The 21961-nt window shown below is 36.3% G+C and overlaps 1 protein-coding gene across 5 annotated transcripts in view; it reads right to left on the bottom strand.

The window, feature by feature from the left end:
- LOC143222270 (plasma membrane calcium-transporting ATPase 2-like) overlaps positions 1-21961 on the bottom strand; it is a 251808-nt gene that overhangs the window by 168377 nt on the left and 61470 nt on the right. The window lies entirely within an intron of this gene.

Below are 21961 nucleotides of genomic sequence, written 5' to 3'. Positions count from 1 at the left end.
TTGAAAACATTAAAATGTACGCATCTCATTTCCTTTTGTGGAGAATTAAGTTTGTGTGATATTCTACACTTCGTCATATCTGTTAAATGTCACTTCACAGTATGCTGCTTGTGTTAGCATGAGATACGTCATTTTACAATGAACTGTGTCTGTATAAAAATTCCAAAAAGTCGTTTAAGATATTCCTGAACGTCTATATACTTTTAAAGTATGTGCTCAAAATGTCCGCTCTCAAAATCGGTGTAGAATTGAAGACGTTCACCGTAGATTACGTTCAGGTGTTTGTCAATGCTCAAACCCATCACTTAATAATTTAATCAAATTACAAATAAACGAGGAGTGTTAAATTCCTCAATGATGTAGTGCCAACTAATTTTGATGGCACCGTGTATATTATACGCCATTTGCGGTACACGTCGACTTGGAGTATATGACTTACTGTGCGTTATGTCAGGAAGCACCGGTATTTGTGTTGTTTCTGTGTTTGTAAAAAGCCGTTTTGATGTGTTATAAGCATATAAAAGATACTCCATCAGCAACGTGTTTATGTATCGTACCATTTATGTCCTTGCTTATATATGCACACACACACATACAAATATGTACATGTACAATATATATTTGTGTGGTTGTATAATCAATATTTATGTAAACAAACGCACCCTTGAATTACTCTATTAACTGATACTTCTCAGACGTAATTCTGATGTACCTCAGAAAAAAGTTTGATGGTACGACATGTGAGACGTCCAATACCAAAAAACACTTTTTGGAAACACGTCACATATTTGAATACAAACATCTTCACTGCTAAAAGGATGATGGTCTTGGAGTCCAACTAAAAATAAAGATTTCCAAGTAGTACAACTGGATACATCGTATTTTTATCTATCTTAGTTACTTAAGATGTCAAGAAGCTAAATTACTGCTCTTGCACCTTTGGTCTTAGTCTGGAGTAAAAACGGAATTTTAAACGTGAAAAGCACCTTTATGTACGCTTGAGCTATAGGCCCATGTCAGAGAGCCCCAAGAGTTCAGATATATATAGTTTTGAACTACTGACAAAAGGAAGGGCAGCTAGCAGCACCCGCCGTCACAAAGGCTTTGTATTTGTTCGAATAATGGCACCGATTTTTATAACGCGGCTGCAACTGAAATTCGGAAGGGATATCATCGGCGTCATATCTCTTACACCGGACCACAACACACCTGCAGTGTTAGGTCAGAAAATTTTGATTCAAAAAATTTATCTAATGAATAGTATATTAAAGTAAAACATTAGGATCTCTCGTAATTTAATTACATTTATTGATAAGATGTTTGTAAGCAATCGCAGAAAGTCTCCTTTGTTATATTCACGTAAAATTACATCAATGGTGACTGCGAAATTAAAAAGACATGATTTCATTCTAATGTACGAATTTTTATTATATTAAAGGCGAAAAGTACGCATAGATAACAAATCTATTGGAAGGCCCGGCATGGCCAGGTGGTTAAGGTACTTGACTCGTAATCTGAGGGTTCGAAACCCCGTCACACCAAACACGTTTGCCGTTTCAGCCGTGGGGGCGTTATAATGACGTTCCATCCCACTATGAGTTGGTAAAAAGAGTAGCCCAAGAGTTGGCGGTGGGTGATGATGACTAGCTGCATTCCCTCTAGTCTTACAATGCTAAATTAGGAACGGCTAGCGCATATAGCCCTCGAGTAGCTTTGCGCTAAATTCAAAACAAACCAAACGTAGCTAGAAATCTTGTGAACTGATTATCATGACCTTTTAAATATCTCACTGTGATTAGATCAATAACATAAACAAAAACTTTGCACATTTTGTAATAAAGAACATAAAATTAAGAAACTGTGTCAAAATTATTCATTAGAATGAGGGTCAAATCCAAATACTCGATAAATTTGTTTTGAATTTCGCGTAAAACTACACTAGGGCTATCTGCGCTAGCCGTCCCTAATTTAGCAGTGTAAAACTAGTGGAAAGGCAGTTAGTCATTGCCATCCACCGCCATCTCTTGAACTACTCTTTTACCAAAAAATAGTGGGATTGACCGTCACATTGGAACGCTGAAAGGGCGAGCATGTCTGGTGTGACGGGGATTCGAACCCACGAGTCGAGCGCTCTAACATGCTGGCCAGATAAGAAAACTCGAGAATTGGCGGTGGGCGTTGTTGATCAGCTGCATTTAAAAGCAGGTATTACTATATGCGAAATTATACAGAACAAACAAACAAATAAGTAAATAAATTAGAAGTTTTGATAACATATCTTTATCAGTAACTGACATTTTATCCACCAAAGCAGTCTACTTTTACCATGCTACGAAACAAAACTGTCATATTTTTATTCTACTATAATACGGAAAATATTTCATTATAGGGTGATTCATCTAGTTTTTTTTAAAGGAATTTTTTTTTCGTATAAAATATGCTTAAGTGAAACAAGTTATTTTTGAAAGAAAACAGAATTTTATTTACGATAAAATCATGGAGAAATAGTTATGATAGTGCTATAAAACAAAATAAATGTTACATGCTAATTCTTATAGTATGAACGAAGTGTTTATACGTATGAATAATTTTCGCAGATACGTGGTATCAAACAGTTATCTTTTAATGTGAACTGAAGAGATATAAAGTTTAATTCGCAGTATTCAAACGAAAATAAATGAATGTCTACACCAAGTAATTCTTTAATATAATAAAATAAGAAGTATGTAACCTCGAAAATTAAAAAAACACAAAGCTTGTGAGCTCTACAAATTAACTGTTCTGAGTTTTGTTTTTCAGTCGATTATCTGAAAACTTATTTCGAATTGTAAATACTTGTTAGTTGAAACGTTTTATAAAAAAAGTTTATTTGCTTATTTAAAACCAAAAAGCCGTAAAGTTTACTTTTGGAAACAATATACAATAACAATTGCATGCGAAAACTTCAAAATTATTAGTTTTACAAGAAGAATGACACTCCATAAGTCTAAGCGCTTACCCCTCCTCCCAGTGGCATGTCTGAGGACTTACAAGCTAAAAACCGGGTGTCGATACCCGTGGTTGACAGAGCACAGATAGTCCTTTGTTTAGTTTTGTGCTTAATAACAAACAAACAAAAAAGTCTAAGCGATGGGGTTTGAAGGTTTTTATAGGGTTTGGAGTGTGTCGAATATAAATTTGAGATCATATGCGAATTATAATTTTCTGGAAATTTTACTTTGGAAAGTGAAAAAATGTTGGGAAATATAGAATATATGAGGTAACACTTTAATAATCTCTATTGCGACAGTGTAAGTAAAGTTGTTTTATTTTCGTAGTTCAAGTCGCTAACTGCCCAACTCCAACATTTAGAATTTATTTATCTAGAAGTAACTTAGGTACTCAAGTTTTTATTGTTCTACAAAGTTCAATAGCTTACGAAGTAAAATATATTGAAATTCTTATTTTTGTTTTGTATACTTTGAAAATCTAACAAAACTAGATGGTTACCGCTTTTGTGAATTCCTATAAAAGAAACAAACAAACTCTGCAGCGACATGAGCTGTAGAACATTACAATGTACAGGTTCTTCAGACAACTCCTTATCGTTCTGTCTTACACGATACTTACCATCAGCTTCTTCAATACCACCTGTCGAGGTTTTATTATGTACTTGTTGGATCCTTGGACCTCTTTACAGCGTGCAAGATTTAATATCTCTAAAGGTCATTTTAAGGATTTTCATAGAAGAACATAATATAAGTATATGCTGTCCAAGGGATATATTTGATTCAGGGAAGAAATTCATTACATATCGTTTAATGTCATATACTTTACTCTCACCAAGTTCGGAACTTTAATTTATATTGTATTTAGGTTTACAAGGTACTAAGAATAAGACAGTCAAGAAAAATGATACAAGTGTCGCTTTGCGATGTTGATCAGTAAGTACATCAGAATAACGAGTGTCACGTTTTTATGCGAACCTGGACGAAAACAAAAGAAAACTCGTTACAGTTTGTTGCTGAAAAACCAATACAATAATACGATTTATGTTTTGATGCTGGTTTTAATGCTCTCCCATATAACAGAAAACAAGGTGTAACATTCTAATGTTAAAAAGTACGAAAGAATAATAAAATTTACATTTCCATCGTGATTTTTATTGTGATCCGTACAGCACACGTTGTAATGTTGATCTTCGCAGCGTACCTTTATCGTGAAGCTACATTCGTTTCTTACAGTTCTTCAGTATCTGAAACAGTTTCATGTTTTTTCTTAATCATGAAAACCAAACTGTAACCATTAAAGTTACACATGTTAATATTATGTTTACAAGAATTGATCTCCACTTAGAAATTAATGTATTTCTGTACAAAAGTTTGTTGAAAAGTCAAAGCAGGGTTTGGTTTAATTACCGGATCAACATAAACTTGGCGTTTTTGTGTTTGTTTTTCGGGGGAGGAGATATGGAAGAGAATTATTTGAAGAGTTTCTCTAGATTATTCAGTGCAAAGATATGGAAGAGAATTATTTGAAGAATGTTTCTCTAGATTATTCAGTGTAAAGATATGGAAGAGAATTATTTGAAGAGTTTCTCTAGATTATTCAGTGTAAAGATATGGAAGAGAATTATTTGAAGAATGTTTCTCTAGATTATTCAGTGTAAAGATATGGAAGAGAATTATTTGAAGAATGTTTCTATAGATTATTCAGTGTAAAGATATGGAAGAGAATTATTTGAAGAGTTTCTCTAGATTATTCAGTGTAAAGATATGGAAGAGAATTATTTGAAGAATGTTTCTATAGATTATTCAGTGTAAAGATATGGAAGAGAATTATTTGAAGAGTTTCTCTAGATTATTCAGTGTAAAGATATGGAAGAGAATTATTTGAAGTGTGTTTCTATAGATTATTCAGTGCAAAGCCGCTACACGAATTTCTAATCTTATATTCATAATGTGATGTTTTTCACCGACTAAAATAAATAAGATTAAGAAACAAATACTCGCTATATATTGTAAAAGTATCTACTTCTAACTAACTGCAGCCCTACAGTGACTCAACGATAAACTTAAGGGGTAATAACAGGAGATTCGATTTCTGCCGTAGACACACCACTCCTAACTCATTGCAATCTTTGTGGTTATCATCAAACAAAGGAAAATTGACTAATTCTAACACTATGGTCGTTTTAAAGGATTATAGCATGAGCAATGATCATGCTTTTTCACATTCCGTCTACGTCATTACAGGCCTGTTATCTTTTTTTTTCTTCCCTAGAGATTATTCAGGCTTACGTCAAGTATTCCTGTGCATTGTTCGTGAAGCTTAAACATCACGGCTAGCTACAGAGTAAGTGTGATATACTATGGTGTTTTGGCCGGTAAAAGATTTTCATACACTGTACTGATGTACTTCCTGACAGCTCCCCACCCCCACCCCCCAATTGAATTGGTACAGCGGTATGTCTTCGGAGTTACAACGTTAAAAACCAGGTTTCCACATCCGTGATGGGTAAAGCACAGGCAACCTTTTGTGTAGCTTTATGCTTAACTGATTATAAACAAAGCTCCCGAAAAGTTATTTTTTAATAAAGCTACATATCTCAAAATTGAATATTTCCACAGACTTAACGCAATAGACACCGATATTTTCCTGTCTTACAATGACAGTGCTCACACTTTAACTCAACCTAAGAATGTGTTTAGTAAATTTACATGAGAATTAGAATTAGAGCGAGTATGTGATCTGTTCGTCCATCATCAGGTTATAACCCTTATACAAGCCGCTTTTACTGGTTCCTTTAACCCAGTGTTTTTGTCAGTCAAAGGATGACCTTTGATACTGTCAATCTAAAAATGACCACTGGATTTTTCTTAACTCTTAGTAATTCTTATTTTGTGGTCTGTAAACCTAGATGTTTACAATTATAATTGGGCCTGCGTGAGAGAATTCAGATTTAAGGAGATATTGTTTATTTCTCCTATTACTGTCTCTATTTAACAGGTTGAAGTACCATTAGACAAACATACGTTAACAATCAGAATAAAAAATACACAGTCTACATAGTTATCGTGAAACGACTCCTTTTATTTAACATTTCATTTTCAAAAGATTTTCCAGGCTTCAACCTTTGGGTATTTATTTTTTATTAACAAACTCATTGTTTTCTACTGAGCTTAGGTTTCCATCGATCACTGCGGCACTCCCCACCTTTGATTCTTCCCCTCTAGCTCGAGCACGGAATGCAACAATGAGAAGTTGAGAACGCCATATCTGCATGAAAATAACTCCTGAGGGAGTTATACGGATAAGCAAACACGCTACACTTACTTATCAATTATTTTAGATTTCTCAAGCTTCTTTACAAAGTAATCATACTAAACAAACATTACTCCAGTGTAAAGTAAACAATACAAGACACAATACCCATAACCTAATGACATTACTACCAGATTTCTCGTTTTTGTTAATTTTCAAATGTTACACCCTTGAATAGCTTAGGTAGTTTTCTAAGGAAAGAAACTAGCGGAAGTGACGTAAACATATTATGACGCATGTACAAAGGTTAAATGATGGAAATAGAAGAATGAATATAATAGGCCTTTGTTGAAACTAGCTAGATGAAGAGACTTTTATCTAGCTAAGTAAATAAAACGTCCTCTAGGGTTTATTAAGGCTACAGCCGAAATAAAATTTTTGCTTCTGTAAAGTACGAGTAATTAGTTTTGTGATTTTACAGTAAAGGTCATCCAGCCCTTAATGTCTATAGTAATAATAAATATATACAACCAATAATTACCAAACACGGAATACATATTATTATCTAGTTAGGTAAGAAAGTTCCATTATTTTCACCTATATTATGAGATGTTTCAGAAATCATGTAGATTTTAATGAAATGAGATAGTTGTTGGTTTCAGAAACTCGTATCCCTACAACATGACTAAGTTTTAAGGAAAAATTACACCAGTAATAACACAAAGCGAAAAAAGTTACTATAAAACTTCTACCAAAGTGTTTATTTTCAATAACTGTTTAACAAAGAAAACTATTTTCATCATGCATAGCACTATTTACACATTAACAAAATTTAAGAGATTGTTTTAACAATTATACATTCCCCCAAGACACACAATAAGTTGTAATAAAAACCTTGCTCATAACCAGAGCATGTAACACGCGAGACAATGCTACATTCAGAAAATATTATGTTTTCTCACTTAGCACAAATTCTGTTCAGTTTTCGTACGTGCGTGAAACGTTGACAAAATGCACGTCACACTATTAAATATTCCATTTAATATATAATGGCTTTTTATTTAAATGCTTGCTCCCCCTTTCTTTCATCGTTCCTTTAAACTTTCATTTTGGAAGTGAGGTCTGTAGTTAGCACAAAGCTACACAATGGGCTTTCTGTAAAGTGTCCAACAAGGGTACTGAAAGCTGCATTTTAGCGGTATAAGCTTTCAAACCTACCACTGGGTCACAGGGTGGTGGGGCAATTCAATGCCACCTTACTAAAAACACAATAAATGAACGATTTTATCATAAACTGCAAATTGGTTGGTGTGGTAACTACTAAGCACAAAGTTGTACAATGTGTACAATGTATCTATGCTTTGCCAACATCAGGTTTCGAAACCCGATTTCCAGAGTCGTAAGCCTCCAGAACTACCGCTATTTCACATTGGTTGGGAGGGAAGGGCTTAGACAGTTTTGGGGTTATAATAAAATTACACCATTCATATTAACTGTTTTGTGTTGTTTTATCGCTCTATTTCCCACCTTTCGACACCAAATGTTCTTAGTGTTTAAATATAGCAGCTAACATGGTAATGTATTCACAGTTATCACGCTGGATACCGAATACAATTCCTTTAAAAGGTGTAACGATATCCATCTTAAACTTATTTGTCAAGAGTGTTTCATCATCAGTTTCACACACACAATACCTATAATATATGGTTTTAAGTAACACTGTTCACGGATTATTTTGTTCATTTTTACAAACATAAACGTCCAGTTTTAATTACGGTTATACGAAAAGAAAATAAGCTAAAAATACTGTCACTTGTGCCAGTGACAGTATTTTAAAATTTAAAAAAAACGACAAAAATGTAATTTTACTGAAAGATCAAATACGAATATCTGAAATGAATTCAACGATAAAATTCCTCCCGTTAGGACAGCAAAAGTTTACGAGCTTACAGTGCCAACATTTGTGGCTCGATTCCCCGTGGTGGACATAGCATATATCCAAATGTGGTTTTACTCTAAAACAAATTAATAAAAATCTGCAATAAAAATTCTGTTGTTGAACAGGCACTTTATCGGTCAATCAGTTTAAATATAACTATTATTAAAGGGCTATTTTATTTTGCAACTATAAACAAATTTCAAGGAACTGAGATAGCTGCAGTCAAAGACTTGTATAATTTGACTGAAGAAATGTAAAACATTCTCAACTACTTGCATTCGAAATTTTCAAAGAAAATAGCTTCAAATAAACACTAGTTCCCCATAATCACCTCTTAAGAAAAGGAGTAAATCACAAAGATGGCCAAAAAGATAAGCACCACAGCAGTGGAATCGAGTATGGTGGACCGCTTTTACAAAATCAAACAGGTCAGATTTTTATGTGTCAGCACGTGATACGTTGTTGCAAAAAGCTGTAAATATTGAAAGAACTACTGCTCTTCAAAAATTGTCCTCTTTGGAGTCTATCAAAAAAGTGACATCTCCTAAGGCCATGTTTTAAAAAAGTCCAATGTTGGACGTACCGACAGAGATCAAATATTACAACCTCCAAAACCGGAAGAAGTCCATAAACCTCAGACAAAAGAAAATCCACAGCCTTTATATGAGAGTTTTTGATAAATCATAATAAGCCATTATAGAGAAGATTCCATTACAAGCTTTCGAATTGTCCACTTTTATAAAAATGTAAGCAAGTCAATTTTCTGTAATGGATCTACCAGATGAATAAATAGTCCGTTCAACTAGAATGAAGAGTGGACATTTGCAATTTTCTAAACAAGCATAATAAATGGAGAAGAGATATGTTGTTGTTTATATACAAGAATCCGAATCAAAATTAACATTTAAAAAAAAAATTACATAGACTTTCCTATTAAATTGGTCATTTAATGAAGACTTTGGAACCGAACTTAAGTATGGAGTAATACTAGCGAAGACCTAATAAAGCTCTGGCAAGAATAATTAAAAATCTTACACGCACTAGATATTGAAACAAAACAAAGTGAACCACTAGATATACCTATTATTAGTCATATTTTGATGGTCATTTTTGCGAAGCAAAATTACACTGTTAAAATCAGTTTCTTTTACAATTTAAATGGAGAAGATAGTCATCAGTTAAAGGAGTTACTGAATTTTAGTAGAAATAATCTATTGCAAGTTTCAGTGTACAGGTTATTATACCCTTTGGATATTAAAATCTCTGCTAATATTTACCACACTGAAGGTGTTGTAACTCTATGAGCTTAGAATAGTCTCACTTCACTGTTTCCAAGACTAATAACTACAATAATAACTCATCCCCCGTAACCGGAGTATAGTGAAGAAATACCTCTTCTCTATAACAATTATAACCATCCATGGAACCATAATATCATGGAAAGTATTCATTATTTACCAACCTGATAGCAAATACAGACAAATTTCATCACATTGAACAAGTATATCATGGTGAAGTATCGCTTTTCTACTTCCCAGGCTGATAACAGCTACAGTCAAACCATCCCTGGAACCAGAGTAACGTGGAAAGTATATTTCCAAGCAACTACAGCCATAAAAAATACCTCTTTTCTACTTTTCAGGCTGAAAACAACTACAGCCATAACCCATTCAATGGAACCAGAGTATTGTGGATAAGTATCTCGTCTCTACTCCTAGGGCTGATAAAAACTACAGCTATACCATCTCTAGAAACGGAGTACCGTGGAAGAAGTATTTTTCACTTTTTCTCAGGCTAATGGCAAGTGTAGCCATGACTCGACCCACGACAAATGAATATCTAACTACAAATTTAAAACGTAAATATCTCCAAAGCATTGTATGAATTTGGACACAGCCTAAACACAGAGAAATAAAGATTACATCAGAGAATATAACACAATACCTTCTGGTGACCCTAAAAGTGAAACCCAAGAAACTGAAGAACCAGTGAACTTCACCTCTTTGCCAAAACATGGATTTCAATATCTGTCCATTTTGTTCCTCATGTGACATTTCAAAACATCTTAAAATATTCACTTGAATTCTGTTCAGATAATCTATATAAACTGGTCTTGCAAAGCCACATGTTGCATCACTGTACTGAGACAGATATGCTCCTGTCGTTCATAATTTCACTATATAGCAAGAGATTTGTAATTTTCCTAACTGTTAACATTATGATACAAGTCTGAGCCTACTACAATGATACCCTTTTCAAAATTCAGCCCATACAAAACTATTGAAAGTTTCTAGAGGAATTGTCAAGCTCAGACTCTCCATCTGAAGCAGACATAATGAGAGTCAAAGTCTTATAACAACAACAATGAAGAGTAATTGTCAGTTGCAAACAACACGAAGCCCTCTCCCCCTAATTTATTATGAATTAAGCTATAATTTTTCATTAAATTAAAATCATTAAAGAAAGTTTATAAAACCTGCTTTATCTCAGAGAGCATTACCTTTTAAAGAGAGCGATACAACTATCATTATATGAGTTAATAAAATTATGAGTCCACTTTAAACTAAATCAATCAATTACTCCTTCTTGCCAGATTTTATATAGCTATTGTGAGATTCAGAATAGGCGACCTAACTCCTATAAAACTATATACAAGAGGTTCGATATGGTTCATTAACTCTGGAGCCTTGCTATTTCATTAGCGTCCATTTAATTATTCTCTGTATCACGACCGAGCCTTTTGAGAATTGCCCTGTGACATAGTTTTCATTAAGAAAGGCTCTGTCGTAAGGCTTTCATCTCCATATCACAATACTCTTCTCTGCATACCTTTCATTATCTGTCGTCTGTGAGAAAGATGGTTTTCCAACGCTTATTTCAACGGTCCAATCTCACAAGTCTAAAATTACTGCATCCGTCAACTCGACCAGAATATCTTCATATGGAATAGAATTAATACCCGTTTCAATCTACAACTGTTCAAGGTATGAAACAATCGAACAAGAGGTATAACTTGAAGCCAATATCTTGGTGAGTCCATACCCTGTTGACTTGGTGTCGGTGCAAAGATGGTATTTCTGAGTGGTACAACATTGCTCTGACAGTAAGAAGAATTCAGCTTGAATTTTTTATCCACTCTACTGACCTTTAACTTGCCCCTGGCACTGCATCCAGTGTTCATGAATTCCTTCGAAAAAGTGTATAACACGTCAAAGAAACATTAAATTAGCTAAGCGAAACAATCTTACTTTAAGACAATGTATAACTTTCGCGTTAGAGTGCAATGCAGTAAAAAGTAATACAAACAACACTGTAAGGTGGTATCTTATGACTATATTTAGCTCTATTAGCAATACTAAAACATTGTTAGATGGTGTCTTACTTTATGGTACTATGTTTAGCTCTACTGGTAATACTACAACATTGTTAGGATGTGTCTTATGGTATAACTCCATGTTTAGCTCTACTGGTAATACTACAGCAGATACACTTTTACGATTATTTTTGAATAGGATCGTTTTTCACGACAAAGATTTGTGTAGTTTATTTGATTAATAAACATGTGAAATGACTCAACATTTTGTTTTACTTGTAATGCTATAATATATATACACACACACACACCAAGTAACCCAACGTTTTGTTATACTTATGTTATTTGACTTTTACTTTAGGGTAACAAGGACACAATAGGATAAAAGTAAAATACATTCATATACCATCACATATAAAGAGTTCATTTTCCGATTTTGACTATAGTTTATGACGGCATCAATTCATAATGGCTGTCGAAATTTGGAAGACGAAACTGACGTTAACAAATGTCGTTTGGTATTAAGTTTATTCTGGTACTATTTTCAAAAACATTCCTAATGGGGCCAGCTTGTGCCCTTGATTTACTTTGTCAATTGGAATTATCTATACCAGCCTAGCCAACTGAGATATTTATTACTTGAGGTTTTGTTAAAAATAAAAGTGAGAGACTATAGAGAATTAAGACTTAAAAATATTAGAAGGAAGATCTATCTGCGTTAAATTTTAAGTTCTGAAAAAAAATCAATATTTTATACGTTATACACAGAAATATTTATTCTGATATTAACGAGAGAGATGGATCCCATTTTTACTTTTCCTTGCTAACCAACTTGTATACTGCATAAAAACAATGCATGTGTCTCACAATATGATGCCAGGCGTTAGAAGTTTCTAAAGGTGTATTTTATTTTCCAGGATAATGCTTTAAGCACATTTCTATTTGTCAATAATGTTACCACAACGTATCAATACATTAGTTATAAATTAAAAACAACAACATAATATTCGAGCACTTTGAAAGGATAATACATTAATCATTTGTGAACGATCCATAGTTCTTTCTTAAAATAAAGTAAATAAACTAATTAGTATTTATTTCAAATATAAAGTTTAACAAAATCTTAAATTTGGTTCTCGTAAGTGTGGTCTCGTACTGCACTGTTATGAACTGTTTTAAATCACTTTTCAACCTCCTGTTTTTTGTGTTGTTTTTTACTGTTATTATAGTTTGCCCTTGAAAGCACATCCTATGTTCCACGATGTTCCTAGAAACGGTTTTACTCGAGATACACGAATAAACATATGTCAGACGCTCGTAACATAAGCAGTTTATACCAGCACAGCCTAGCCGAAATGAGAAACGTGAAGTGAACTTGCGTGTAATGATTAATAAAAATTCTGTGTAACAAAGGGCGTTATGTAACAAGGGAATTGTGACTGTTATAAAATTCGTGAACTGTTCGCAATTTATTAACATCATTTTCAAAGAACTATTATGTTGGCATGGAAGAAAATGTTCCTTGTATTCATTAAATATTGCAGTACATTCAATTTCAACTTTTTTTCGAGTCCCTGTAAAAAATCATTTAAATATAACATTTTAGGTTTTACAAAACATACTCCAACTACGCATAAGTTATATTAATGGGTTATTTGATAAATATAACGTCATGTGCTCTATTACACGTACTTCACAGATGTAATATATTCCACTCTACTACACGTGCTTTACAAAGATAATGTCTCCACTGCACTCCGATTTTATGCACTTGAACAGCTACAGAAATCCAGCATGTGTTTGACGACTCTACGTGCGCGTCTAGACTTACTTGAAGCACAAGTTATAGAAATTCTCCCGCCTTGAAGCATGCATATTTCAAAAAAAGTTGCTTTATCCTCTCGTATGATTATTGTTAAAAACTGCATACGTCTTACCTTGCTGCACATCACATGCCCATCTTATTAACCCTGCAGTGTATCAGTGTTGAGGTGTGAATATGTGTAGGAAGGCTCCAGTAAATATCCAATCAATAAAGTTCTGTTTTTAGCTAGTGAACGCGTGTAGGTAGTAAGCCTTCAACTGTAGATCAATATGGCTTTGGCCGAGATATATGAAATGTAGAGGCTTACCTAGGTCAGTATTTTATTTTAATATAAAAGTGAGCTATGAAACGTTTACTTGTAAAAGAAGTGTGTGTGTGTGACATACACACGACTCTTTGCTATAGTTAATCAATACAAATCTGTAGGCTCTACTAGAAAGTACATGGGTCGATACTAAAATGTAATCTATATTTCATACAGGTGTCTGATAACACATTAGCGTGAATTGCTGTCGTTTATTCCGTACTGTAATAGCACATTAGTACTTATATATATGTGTCACTATTTATAATATATGAAAAGTGAAATTCAGAAATGTGTGATTCCAATAATTATTCTCACGGAAACCTTTTAAACAATCTTATTTTTCTTGGTTGAATAGTATATTTAAATATAAAAGTTTAACCATCTCTAGAACATTCTCAAAGTGCAAATATTTACTTTAAATCTTGCGTTGAACAAAATAAGAAATTCGTGAAATTACAGTACACTTTCAGGATTGATTGATTTAGTGTTTTATGGCACAAAGCAGAGAGGCTATCTGAGCCAGACATTCGGTAAAAATGTAAAAAAAAAATAAAAAAAATAAATGTAGTAATAGACATAAATGGAAATGAAGGTAAAACAAAAAAGTATAAAACCAATGTTGACACCTAGTCTACAATGTTAAGATAGAAGGCAGAGTATAAGAAGTTGTAAGGTATTTATTCTAACAAAAAGGTAATGATCATAACCCGCCAGGAAGACTAACAGGTAAGTTCAAGAACCACCGTCAGTCACCTGAAGTTGGTCTTTCCAGTCCTGGTTCCGGGTTATGTGTCATAGCAACCAGTATCAAAATGTAAAAGAATAGAAGTTTTAAAAGATACATAGCAAATTTGTAACAATGAGTAGCCAAATGTCCAGTAAAAAGATAAAGTCAAGTAAATGGAGTAGAATTTGTAAATGTAAATGAAGGTAAAAACAAAACAGCAATTAAAACAGAAAATGGTGTAAAAACCAATGGTGACATCCAGTCTTCAAAGTTGTAAAATATTTACTCTAGCAAAATGGTAATGATCATAACCCGCCAGGAAGACTAACAGGTAAGTTCAAGAACCACCGTCAATCACCTGAAGTTGGCCTTTCCAGTCCTGGTTCCGGGTTATGTGTCATAGCAGCTATTATCAAAATGTAAAAGAATAAAAGTTTTAAAAGACACTCCGCAAAATCGTAATAATGAGTAGCCAAATGTCCAGTAAAAAGATAAAAGTCAAGTAAATGGAGTAAAATTTGTAAAAGTAATTGAAGATAAAAGCAAAACGGCAATTAAAACAGAAAATGGCATAAAAACCAATGTTGACATCCAGTCAACAAAGTTGTAAAGGACTACCTGTAGCAGAATGGTAATGATCATAACCCGCCAGGAAGACTAACAGGTAAGTATAAAAACCACCGTCAGTCACCTGAAGTTGGTCTTTCTAGTCCTGGTTCCGGGTTATGAGTCAATATGGCCAGTACTAAAAAGTAAAGTAGTAAAAGTGTGAAATGATATGCAGCAAAAGTATAACAACAACTCGCCAGGACGACTAACGAGTAGTTCAAACGGATAGTTCAAACAGTAGCGTTAGTCACCTGAAGTTGGCCTTTCCAGTCCTGGTGTCGAGTTATTTAATGTTCTGGCCATTGTCCAATGTCAAATTGAATGAGAGAGATTAAAACTGTAAAAAAGGAACCACAATTAAAAAGGTGTAATGAATAAATATGCAACACTTAAATGAGATTAAAAAGATTAATGGCCATTAAAAAATTAAAAACATTATCAAGGTGAACAGAGTCACTATCACCAATAACTCTGTCCAATGTTACAGACTGACCCTGGGAAAAAATATGTTTAAAATATTGCCGTCGTTGAGAATTGTAAAGATGGCAAGAAAGTAAAACGTGGCTGATAGTGATTTGAGTGTTACACAAACTACACATTCGTGCATCAGTTCCAGATAAAAGAAAATGATGAGTTAAAAAACTGTGACCAATGCGTAGCCTAGTGAGAACAACTTCCTCCTTCCGAACTTTACGGAAGCTAGATGGCCAAAGGCCAATTTTGGGTTTGATTTGAAAAAGTTTGTTGTCGCGTTGCTCACTCCAAGTGGACTGCCAGCTGGCACGGAGCCGAGCCTTGAAGACAACACCATAGTCCATGTACGGAATAGGCATAGGAGTGATGGTGCTGAAGCAGACATATTTAGCTGCCATGTCTGCAAGCTCGTTCCCGCGAATACCAACATGGCCTGGTATCCAGAAAAACTGGATTGAAGTAGCTGCTAATGAGAAATGGGCCAGTCGGTTTCGAATATCAGCGAGAATAGGATGTGAGCTAATGTGTAGCGATTCCAAGACAAGTATAGAACTAAGCGAATCAGTATAAATAGTGCAGTTGGAGTACTGCTCAGCTGCAATATGATCCAGGGCAAGAGATATGGCATACAGTTCAGCAGTGAACACAGAAGCTGTAGAAGGGATTCTGCCCGCAACTACTGACCAATAGCAAACCATAGCAAAGCCCACTGAATTACCTGAATGATTGTTTGAAAGATATTCATTGAATAAAAGACGGTACTTCAATCTGGAGTATCTGCCTTTTTTAGGTGACTGAATGAAAGGTCACATTTGGGGGCTGTAATAAGCCATGGTGGGATGGGCCGACCTGTGGAATCTGCAATGTTATCCAAGGACAGACCCAATTCATCCAATTGCGCCCGGATGAGAAGGCCAAACGGAGCAATGACAGATCGTCTGTTCTGAAAAAGTACTGCCCACCGAGGAGGGAAAACACATTTCCAGGTGGGATGCTTTGGTAAGGAATGAAGTTTCGAAGTATATTGTAAAGATAGTTGCAAACGGCGAAGGTGTAGAGAAGGTTCATGAGATTCAATGTATATACTTTGAACTGGAGAGGTACGGAAAGCCCCAGTGCAGAGTCGAAGTCCTTTGTGATGAATGGGGTCCAGCATCTTTAAGGCCGAGGGTCTGGCAGAGCCATAGACTATTGATCCATAATCGAGTTTCGATCTAATAAGAGCACGATATACCTTTAACATTGAACAGCGATCTGCCCCCCAACTGGTAGAAGAGAGAACACGGAGGATGTTCAGTGCTCTTGTGCATTTGACCCAAAGCTGCTTTAAGTGTGGTATAAAGGTCAGTTTACGATCAAAGATAAGCCCCAAGAACTTGGTCTCCGAGACCACTGGCAGCAAAACTTCACCGATATGAAGTTCAGGATCAGGGTGAATACCCCGTCGACGGCAAAAGTGCATGCATACAGTTTTGGAGAGAGAGAAATTAAAGCCGTTCGCCAGAGTCCACTTCTGTACACAATTGAGGGCAGTTTGTAGTTGCCGCTCAATATATCTCATGTTTGACGACTGACATGAGATGTGAAAGTCGTCGACATACAGCCCATTCGCAACAGTGAGAGAGAGTTGTTCAGTGATGGCATTTATCTTTATGCTGAAGAGTGTAACACTCAATACACAGCTTTGAGGGACTCCAAGTTCCTGTACAAAAGAACGGGAAAGTGTCGAACCCACACGAACTTGGAATCTCCTGTCCATTAAATTTTTTTAATAAACATGGGTAGATGGCCACGTAACCCACATGTATGGAGGTCTCGAATAACGCCATACCTCCATGTTGTGTCGTAAGCCTTCTCTATGTCAAAGAATATTGATACAAGATGTTGGCGGTTGAGAAAGGCTTCTCTAATATATATATAGATGTTTCAAGACCAATTAGGTGGTCTGTGGTGGAGTGCTGTCGACGGAACCCACACTGGGTGGACGAGAGGACGAGCATTAACCATCCTTTCTAATGTCTTACAGAGACAGCTCGTCAAAGCAATTGAACGGTAGTTTGAAGGAATCTTAGGATCTTTCCCTGACTTAGAGAAAGGTAAAATAATAGCCTGGCGCCAGGCATCAGGAAAAACATTCTCCTGCCAGATCCGGTTGAAAACAATCAGAAGGACATAAAGAGAAGCAGAAGATAGATGGTGCAGCATGTCATAATGAATATCATCAGGTTCAACAGACGAACTGGCAGACCGATGAAGAGCCATATTTAGTTCCACCAGGGTAAAGGGACAATTATATTAAAAGAAACAGTCAGTTCGAAAGGAAAGAGGTGATCGCTCTGCCCGAGTCTTGATGGCCAGGAAGGTGGAGGAACAAGCAGAAGTGCTAGATACCCGGCAAAAGCTTTCACCTAGAGTGTTAACGATGTTCCGAACATCAGTCACCTCCTGACCATCAGAGAGTAATATCGAAAGGGGGGACAGAATTGTAGTGCCCATTAACCTTTCGAATCCTGTCCCATATGATCTTCGAACTGGTGGTAGAAGATATGCTGGTTGTGAACTTAATCCAAGATTCCTTCTGGCTTTGACGTCTTACCCACCTAGCATGTGCACGGGCCTGTTGGAAAGCAACCCGGTTTGAAAGTGTGGGATATCTACGAAAAGTATCCCAGGCCCGCTTTTGAGCCTTCCGTGCTAAGTGGCAAGCAGGATTCCACCACGGACGAGGATATCGTGGAAAACGTGTCGAGGTTTTAGGAATACACTGAGCAGATGCATGTGTAATACAGTCAGTTACCGCTGCTACACAGTCGTCTATTGATGGCTGATTTACGATGGCAGGATCAAGTTCTGCGAGAGCAGTGAAAGTAGACCAGTCTGCCTGATCCAGCTTCCACCGGGGCACGCGGGTAGGGTGGCATCGACCACGGCCAGTCTCTCTCAAAAGGATCGGAAAATGATCACTGCCTAGTGGATTACTGTCAACCCTCCATGAAAAATGGGAGAATAATGAAGGGGAGCAAACTGAGAGATCAAGAGCGGTAAAGGACTGACTAGGTGCATGAAAGTAAGTGGAAGAACCAGTATTGAAAAGAGAAAGATTGTGATCAGAGAGCATCCGCTCTACAGATCGGCCCCTCCCATCAATAATAGCACTTCCCCAGAGGGGATGATGTCCATTAAAATCCCCCTAGGATTAGAAATGGAGATGGCAACTGTTCAACGAGAGCATCAAAATCTGATTGATCATATGTCTCTCCAGGGGACAGGTACAGAGAACAAACAGTGATGGTATGACCCAAGGAAACACGGATGGCTACAGCCTCCAAGGGTGTATTGAGTGACAAAGACATGGTGGGCACGAGTTGATCAACCAACAGTGCCACCCCTCCATGTACTCGACCATCACACAACCTGTCATTTCTGTACAGAGAAAACTGCCGAATGGAGACAGTATCAGCAGTTTTGAGAAATGTTTCTTGTAAAGAAAGACAAACAGGATGGTAGGAAGCAATCAGCGTTTTGATATCATCCAGATTAGAACGTAAACCTCGACAGTTCCATTGTATCAAGGTGGCCATTTTTAAGAACGGGTAGGTGAAGTGGCTGGAGAACCCTTCGGTTTACGACCACGTCTTTTTTCTTTACTGTCTTTAGTCGGAGGAGGTCTAACAACGTCCTTCAGTTTCAAATACAGGCATTTCTTCTGATACATCTTTTTCTCCCACCACAAGAGACAAAACAATTATTCGTTCGCGTCCTCAGTCACTGGATTTCCCTTCCAGTAACAAAAACCTGCCCACCCGACCCAGAGCAGGATCCTTTTTAACCACGGAGGTCAAAAGGCTTTTCATTTGTTTTGAAAACGATTCTCTTGGAGGCAGAGAGAGATCTATCTGCACTCCCACTGTAGTTGTGGAATGAAGTGCAGCAGCATATGTCCGAGATGGAGTTGTGGACAGCAATTTCCGAGCCTCAGGATAACTAATGTTATGTGTCGTTTTCAAACGCTGCACCTCTTTTTCCTCCAACTATTTTGGGCAAGAATGAAAGTAAGAGGGGTGAGAACCATTGCAGTTTACGCAATGTGGGTTCATGTCACAGTCATAGGCATCGTGGTCCTTGCCTCCACAACGAGCACATGTCAGGGAACCACGACAAGATGTCTTTGAGTGGCCGAATCTCTGACATTGGAAACATCGAAGAGGGTTTGGTATGTATGGCCAAACCCTGCAAATGAGATAACCTGCCTTGATGGTGGCAGGTGCACGTGGTGAAGTAAATGTTAAAACGAGGGTATTTGTTGGCAGTGTAACTCCATCTTTGCGAGTGGAGATGCGCCTCGCTTCAGAAACTCCTCGAGTGGAGAGACCAGCGAGAATCTCTGACTCGGGAACATTCTTCAAATCCCTTTCAACAATAACTCCTCTTGAAGAATTGAAGGTAGCATGGGGTGTAACCTCAATAGGTATATCCCCAATTGCCTTTGAATTCAAGAGGAGTTCACTGTGTTGGGATGTGGATGTTTCAACCAGTATGTCACCAGATCGAAGTTTCTTTACTGACTTTGGAGAGCCAGCAAGTCCCTCTAGTCCCTTTTGAATAAAAAAAGGGGACATTTGCCCTAAAGGTTTTTCCGAAAGAGAATGTAATATAAGAAAATGAGGTACGTGTGTTACTGATGTTGAAGATTGCTGTTCTGAGTATTCAAGACGTGGTCGCTTACCCATTGACTGTTTTTTTTACAATTTTATTTAAATTATTTGGAGGATCCATAGGAAAAGGAAAAATTTCGGTACCCACTGACCCCACCCACCATGGAGCCCTACAAAGGGACGCACTACAAAGTCATGCAAGGAGAATGCAGCAACGCCAGGGTTTCGTGAGCACTATACCCAAACACCAGCATCAGGCACAATGTCCACAACTCCCGTTGAGAACTTCCAACACTGGTACTTGGTTGACTCTAGCCCAAGTGGACCAGCCGATTGACCCAAGGGGGACCACCCAAAGGGCGCCCGTCTACAGGAATTCGAGGCCAAAGTGGTGTGTTAGGGTTGGACCCTTCAACCACCAGGATCCTTTCCTCCCCTTCACGGGTCGCCACGCACGGCAAACACGTGGGTGGATGTTTAGATCCCAGAGAAGGTAACCAGATAGAACAGAACCTTCCCTGGGAACATTTTCAGGAATTTTGTTTTCTATAAAGGTCTGCATTTTATCAGAAAATACTGTTTTTCATCAAGGTACATCGTTTTAAAAAAGAATATTTGTATAATTTCTCTTAAATACCCGAAATATATCTTTGTGAAGCCTGTTATAAGTATTTTGAACGCCGTGTTTGATTTGCAACACAGATCCGTTTCTCACTACGGTGAATACTTTATTTCGCCCCAAACACTTTTTAGTAAGTGGAGTATCGCATGTGTTATCATGCGCTGGACCAGTAATAATAAGATAAATTTCAAAAGATGGTGGGCCTTTTCTACAATGGGAGACCCCTACCCTATCTAATATCTATGTACGTTTATTGTGAACCAAACGGACTGATTTTTAAAAACCAGCAGATGATTGCGATACATATGGTAGGTTAACAAAGACATGCAAGTCCTTTGGTTTCTGCAAGTTGTTTTCGAAAATGCGATTTTCTGTGTGTTCAACCAAGGAACTCCAGGTGACACTACTGAAGTTAAAGTAATGTACTAGCAACGTTGAGTGCAATAAAAGTGCCTAAATGTTAGGTTTGAATTGTAAATATATTGGTGTTGGTCTTACATTATAACTAGATTTACTGACACGATCGTTAAGTGGTAAATTCAGATTTTCTAGAAGACAGAAGACTACAAGCACCTATAGGTTGACATTAGGCTCGTTTTACTCTTTTGTTGTATAACAATCTTATTAAAGATTTAGGCTTAACTAATTGTTATTTGTGTTTCATTCGTGTTTTATCTTTTTTTTCGGTACACCTGGAATTCTCTTCTTTGAATTCATCCCTACTTTTACAATAAAAAATGACGGTGTTTTAAGTAAAATTTAAGCATTGTTTTAAGAAACAAAGACGCTGGAAGGTCACCTTGCTCGTATTTTTTTTTATTAAAAACTTTCGACTCCTAAACCAAATTATTCTTTAGACAATGAAAGTTTGTAATAAAAACTTGCAAGGTCAATGTCCAACATTTTCGTTTAAATGAAGTGCCAGCGTTACATAAAATTCAGTTACACGGTGTTCATCTCGTAAGAAACATTTCGGTACTATAACGTATGAAATGCTTATATATTCAAGTGAAATGTTACCATCTTCGTGTTAAACTTAAATGTAATACAAGAATGTAGTGTTTTAGTCATATAAAACGTTATCACCTTAATATTAAACTTAGTATAAGAATGCAGTATTTTACTTACATGAAACCTTAGTACCGTAGTGTTAATCTAAATGTAACAAAAGCTTGGATTCCTACGCTCATAAAATATTAACATTTAAGTACTAAATGTAATATAAAGTGATATTATGACATTATACT

The sequence above is a fragment of the Tachypleus tridentatus genome, chromosome 8 (assembly GCF_004210375.1).
Source record: "Tachypleus tridentatus isolate NWPU-2018 chromosome 8, ASM421037v1, whole genome shotgun sequence".
NCBI lineage: Eukaryota > Metazoa > Arthropoda > Merostomata > Xiphosura > Limulidae > Tachypleus > Tachypleus tridentatus.
This window is presented reverse-complemented; position numbering and strand designations above follow the sequence as displayed.